Source organism: Drosophila montana, unplaced genomic scaffold (genome assembly GCF_035044405.1).
Source record: "Drosophila montana isolate Dmon_TW-CO22-7 unplaced genomic scaffold, ASM3504440v1 contig_2127_1, whole genome shotgun sequence".
NCBI classification, from domain to species: domain Eukaryota; kingdom Metazoa; phylum Arthropoda; class Insecta; order Diptera; family Drosophilidae; genus Drosophila; species Drosophila montana.
In genome coordinates, this window is record NW_026997035.1 from 1803 (window position 1) to 8289 (window position 6487).

The window sequence follows — 6487 nt, forward strand, 5'->3', positions numbered from 1 at the left end:
ATTCTATAGTACAATTAGATCGACTGTAGAAAATTTCATCAAGATCGGTTAAGAAACACATAAGTTATTAAAGAAAACGTGTTTTGGCTGGCCCCTTGCTTGAGACAGCTAGCGCAAATTTTAAGCTTTTCTGTATACATGTACACACACACACACACATTAATGCGTGTCTTCTTTGAATTCTGTCAACAGCATGGCAATTGCGATTGTATTGTTTTCTGTGCTACTCAAATAGTTACTGTTGAGTAGAGGCGGCGGCAAGTAATGCGGTCGGTTGCGAGCTCGAACCCTACCGAGGAAATTTTTTTTGAATTTTTTTATTACTACTAAAGCAAGCGAGCGCGTAGCTCGAGCTGCATTTTGTGTTGGAATAAGAGGGTTCGGGGTATCCCCTAGTCGGGAGCTCCCGACTAGAGCCTCTTACTTGTTAAGATTGAATTTTGTATATCGTTAGTATATAGTTACATATATTAGGGGGAATATTTAAACAAGTTGCTCGATTTTACTTTGATTCAGCAAAACAATAATTGGGGATATATTTTAAATGCGGATTAATAATATGTGTTACTGAGTTATTGTTTTGAAAAGTGGCTAGTCTATGGGTTTGTAATGTTTGTATTGCGAAATGGCCAAATATTGGATAAATGTGTGGTGTTCATGTAATGGAAGTTTATTCATTTTGTGTGTCCAAGACGCAAACGAATCAGTTTTATTTCGACCAGTTTGCCTGAATTGCAAACAATTAATTTAAAAAGAAAATAATTTATGTTTTTTTTTTGTTAGCCCCTCTAATTAGGAAATAAGTACCGCATTTTATTTGGTGGGTTTTTCGGCTTCAAAGGGGCGAATCATCATCAGGACGCTTTTCATGGAATAGCTACGGCCATGCCAATGATTCCAGTAAATGCAGCCGTTTCTCTCCAATTTATTTGATTTCTCCATTTGGCAATCGAAACTAAAACCGTTCAGGTTGCTTAACGATAGAGGAGAGAAATATTTTAAATATTTTCCAATGACAAAACATTTCGATAATAATACCTGTCACCGCAGTGGAAATACCACCAACCGCCTTTTAGAGCTTTTGCGCAGTTAACTTTCAAATGCGTATCATGATCCTGATCTTTGGTTGAAAATGATTTTCCTACATGTTTTCTCAAAGAATCGTTAGCATCTCCGATGTAATGGCCAGTCGAAACCAATTTGAATTTTTCCTCCTCACTTCCGATTACGAAATTATCATATCTGGCATAGCGGACTTCGTCATTTTGATCGACAAGCTTAATATAGAGCTCGTGTCTTTGATTGTTTGTCATTTTATGCAATTTCTGTAGACCAATCCAGTATTCACCATCGGCTGTCCCGAATCCTTCAGCATATTCCGACCAATCCCTAAAGAAGTCAACACTTCCATCTGTGCGACGCTGTATTACGGTCCACCCTATGCCTGCAGTCTCCGAATCGCATGCGACGGAAAAAGGCGCTTCTCCTTCTATTTCTATTGACTGTACTCGTGCAGCAAGACAACTTTGCGGCAATACACATTCACGCTAAAAATAAATCAATTGAACGAACATGTATAATATGATAATAAAATTTCCCTATGTCGACTACTCACCGTATCACTTCCAGATATAACCGCAGTCACTTTCAAAATTGTTAACAAAAGTGTACATAATTTTAAATCTTTCAACATTTTAGAGCGGTCCTCGAATTTCGTTGCCAAATACAGGGAAATGACCGACAAATATGAAATAGAGTTGAACTGCGCAGTGCTTAATAAACCTATTTTTCAGGAAGTGTTACGCTAACATTATAATAGAAAATATTAAAATTGGATTACATTTAATTATCTGCGCTTATGCAACGGCAAAAAAAAGCTTGTCTAAGTTCTACTTGATATTTATTAAATTCACTTAATACACGTTTTAAGTAAAAATTAAATAGGTTCTGTTTTAGTGGGAATATTTAAATAGGTGTTACTTTGTTTCAGCAAAAAATTAATTGTCGATAAATTTTTTTATGTGTGTTGTTTTGAAAAGTGGTTAGGCTCTGGGTTTGTAGTGTGGAGCAGACATTAAGAAGAATGTGTTGAAGATGTGTGAAGGTGTTTGCATTGCGAAATAGCCAAATATTGGATAATGTGTATTGTTAATGTAATGGAAGTTTATTCATTTTGTGTGTCCAAGACGCAAGCGAATCAGTTTTATTTCGTCCAGTTTGCCTATAGAAGATCTTTGAAAGAAAATCACAGGTATTGATCGTCTTGGGCGAATGATTTGAAACCACAATGATGGCTTAGTATTTTAAAATTCCAAAAATACAAGTAAATGTTTTGTTGCTTATGAACATAGTTAGTAAAGCTAACAAGTAAATTTATTCTTTAACAAAAACAGATGTAGCTGTGCTATCGAAAACTCTTAAGGTTTATTGTGAAATACTCTGCTCTGGTGAAACACACAGAAACCGCTAATGCGGCGATAAGTTAAGGTTAGTTAGCTGTGGATGTGGCCACAATGGCAATGTATGCCAAGAAATAAGAAAACAAAAACAAAAATGATTTATCATAATGGTAGACGGCGGCCTGGGGGCTTCCAACGGCGTTGCCTTAAACGGCCGATAACAACAACAACAACAACAATGACGCGACGTCGTGACGCGACTGGACCGTAATGTCAACTCTTCATATAAAAATTAACAAAAATATAAATTTGAAAAAAAATAAAAACGAGATTCAAAACCAGAAATATGCGTTTTTTCGGGATGCGTTTCTGTTTTCATTGCCCATCGGGTTTTGTTTTTTCTTGGCAATTTATGTGGCGAGCGTCCCTTTTGGTATCGAGTTACGCCTGCGCCTGTGCGACAATGTTGAGTTTCTGGACTCGGGCACAAATTATGAATTGCCGTTGCCCGTTTTGAAGCTTATCGAGCGAATGCATCGCTGCGTTTAAGTTTTGTTTTTTTCCTCTTTACTTCTTTTTTTTTATTAAATTTTTTTATCTATGTCAGCGCATTTTTATCTAATGGCTTTAGCTTCTACCCATCTTCCCATTGATTATTCACACGCACAGCAGGCAGGAATTTGTATCTCCGATTTCAATGCTGACTTATGACATGGTCTCCTATCAGAGCTCAACCCGGCTACGCTCTGCTTGGCTCTGCTCTGATAGCTTCATAAGCCGCGATAAGACCAAATTCAAGCGCTAATTGCCAGCAGCAAGACCTTATGAGGCGCCGGGCATTTGTCTGTGGGTGCAGGGCGTGCGGTGGCTGGCCAACCATTGACAGTTTTCCAGGTGGCAGCCGCGCGGTCTTGCTATCAGCCGCTTGTTATCGCCAGACAAATGCATTTTGCAAATTATTAACATACTCCTCGGTGCATATGTGTAGATGTGTGTGTGTATCTGCAGCAGTGTGGCTCCTACATGGCCACAACAGCAAGTCGAATGCGCGGCTACAAATACATTTGTATCTGACGCCAGTGGGCTGCGGCGGAGCGCTGGCTGCCGGTCTCGGACTGCTCTGTGGCTGTAGCTGTGGCAACGGCAGCAGCTAATTGATGTCAGTGCACAAAACTTGATTTATTTCTATTAATAAATGCCCAAATGCAATTATTTGGCATGCTGGCACACACATCCATACACACGCATAGATATCAGAGTGCCCGCTGAGAAATTTGCTATATGCTTGAAAATAGCATGTAAATTTGGCTATAAATTTCAAAAGAAATTTAATTAATATTTATTTTTATATATTTATTTGTCGTACGGTAATAGTAATAATATTTTTATTAAACGAAATAATAAATATAGTATATTTTTTTAGATATTACATGTTTTTTTTTTATTAATTTCATTCATTAGGATATAAAGTAGGACATATAATATATATATATATATATTTATATATTTATATTAGGATCTATAAATATAAAATTACATTTTCTTTAGATATATTTTTATATATTGGTTTGTCATATGAAAAGAGTAACATTTCATCTTTATTTTTATCAAATGAAGTTATAATTGTATTACATATATTTTTAAATATTATAGATTTTTTAAATTGATTTCTCTCATTAGAATATAATATTTAATTTGGGTCTATAAATATTAAATGAGATTTTATTCCTATACATTTTTATATGGTAATAATTATTCATTTCATTCATTTTGTAGCCAACTGAGCTGTTTATTGACTGAATATTAGATTATTTTTGGTGATATTTCTTAGATTAAAATTGAAACAAATATACATATATATATACATATATAATCTCACAAGCCTTGCAATTTTAAAGCCAGAAGTGGCTTGACTTGTATATAAATTAAATTGGGAATGAATGAAACACTTTAAGACTCCCAATTTCAGCTGCCTTATCTTTGGCACACATTTTTTTTTAAAAGCAGCAAGGGTCTATAGACGTTTTAAATTATTTAGTCAAAAAACTGATAATTATTTGAAAAGCAAAAAATTAAAGCAAAAAAAAACTTATTTTTTTAAATATTATTTACAACTGTTCTGTTAGGTTTAGCGGCCTTTTCATATTTTCTTATTACTTTTTATACATACATATTTAGTTATTAATTTTAAACGGATGCTGAAAACGTTTTCCACTGGGTCTAAACAAGGCTGGTCAATAAATTGCTTGTTTGGCCACCATTACACACACAAACAGCAGCCGAAAATGGCCAAAACCAAAAATGCTGCAACTGCAGCACAGTTGTTATTGATACTGAATTTTTTGTTGTTGTATTTGTTGTTACTGTTGTAGTAGCTGTTGTTGTTTCGATAAAAATCACGTAAAAATTTAGTTGCATAAATTTTAACACCGATTTTAATCGACGCCATGTCTCTGACTTAGACAACTCATTGAGCTGCTAAGCGCGCATTTTCTTTATATTTTATTTTCAATTTTATTTCTTTTTATATTTTTTTTGCATTTCCTTCTCGACATCGAAATCGAAATCGACGTCGACAGCGACAACGATCGACACTTTACGTGGCAGCATTTTTCGCTTGTAATTACGGCCAGCAGCAGTTCCGGGGTATTTCTTGTTGTTGTTGCTGCTGCTGCTGTTGTAAATGTACTCTATAATTTTTGTACGCTCGTAAATTATTGATATGTCAAATCAAATTCTGGGCATGTTTTTCAGCCTGGCACCACCACAAATTTATGGCTTACAATTTGTGTTGGCCACAAACGAGAACTGGTTAAAAAGTAGACTGCAAAATAAAAAAAATAAATGTAAACTTTCGTTTGAAAAAAAAATTTTTTTTAAATATAATGGAATTCAGAAAATTAAGGAATCAGACAGAGGGACAGATGGGCTGACTATGACTATATCAACTCGCCTGTTGATACTGATCTAGAATACATACTATATGGGCTCGGAGATGTCTCCTTTTATGCGTTACACATAACATGACAAAATTATGATACCCTCTAATAACATTGAAGAAGTTCTTATTTCTACTTTTGTATATGCTCTTTTTGAAAAGGAATAATAAAGTTGTATTGTTTTATTTAATAATATTAATGTTAATTGTTGGTTCAAATTATAAATAATAATAATATTTATGATGTATCAATTAATTATACGTTATAATAACAATAATTATAATATAATTAGTAAAATATATTATTATATTTTGAATTAAAAATCTATCAAGTGTTAATTTACTTAATTAATTTATTTAGTTGTACGTTATAATTGTTTTAAATGATATCTAAGCACAGTTATGATCTTAAATAATTATTATAAATATTCTTGTCCACTTTTTAGTTGTCGGTTTTTTTTTTGGGATGCTCAAATATTTGTGGAACCCAGGACAGTCAGAATTTGTTAAAAAATAGCAATTTATTTATTTTACAATTTATGTAAATTTTTGGTTATCCTTAAAAAACTTATCAAGCCCATCTCGTCTGTGGAGCTAAATTATTTAAGAGACAGAAAAGTATTTTTAAGACAGCCGCGGCCCATGTAAAACACTTTGCTTAACAAGCCGCCTGCGCAGAGGCCCCCTGCTCCTCGCCGACTTGCTATGCTTAGTTCCTGGCTGGTCGAAAAATGTACATTTTCGAGTTACTTCATGTTTTGGCTTTTTATTTTCGCTTTTGGCCATAGTTTTGACATAACTGGAGCGGTTCGTTAGGGGCACTCATATGTGGCAGAAGAGTGAGGGCTGCTGAGAGGAGGAGAGGAAACCTGATTGTGGACGGGTTTGGCGTTGTCTAACAAAATGCTCAAATGCTTGTCTTAGCCATTTGCATTTCGATCTTTTGGTAAATGGCCAACAAGCAGACAAAACATAGCCTGGAAAATCCTATGGTAATAAAAGTTTTGTATGGAAAATTACAAAGCGGAGCGCGAATGTGTTGGCCATTCCTGGTTTGGTTTTGGGTTTTGGGATTTTGGGTGCATTTCGCTATTTGGTTGCTTGGGTGTTTGGGGCTGGGTCTCGGGTTTCCTGGCTGCTCTGCCAGCGC

At 35.0% G+C, this 6487-nt stretch overlaps 2 long non-coding RNA genes across 2 annotated transcripts; one reads left to right on the top strand and one right to left on the bottom strand.

The window, feature by feature from the left end:
* Positions 1–649: 649 nt before the first annotated feature.
* On the bottom strand, positions 650–1767 carry LOC135427139 (uncharacterized). Its single transcript, XR_010435994.1, has 3 exons — positions 1616–1767; positions 1039–1547; positions 650–973 (listed from the first exon to the last, which is right to left on the bottom strand). It is a non-coding gene; the product is annotated as an uncharacterized LOC135427139 (long non-coding RNA).
* A 156-nt stretch (positions 1768–1923) lies between these two features.
* Positions 1924–2744, top strand: LOC135427140 (uncharacterized). Its single transcript, XR_010435995.1, has 2 exons — positions 1924–2251; positions 2394–2744. It is a non-coding gene; the product is annotated as an uncharacterized LOC135427140 (long non-coding RNA).
* Positions 2745–6487: the final 3743 nt, after the last annotated feature.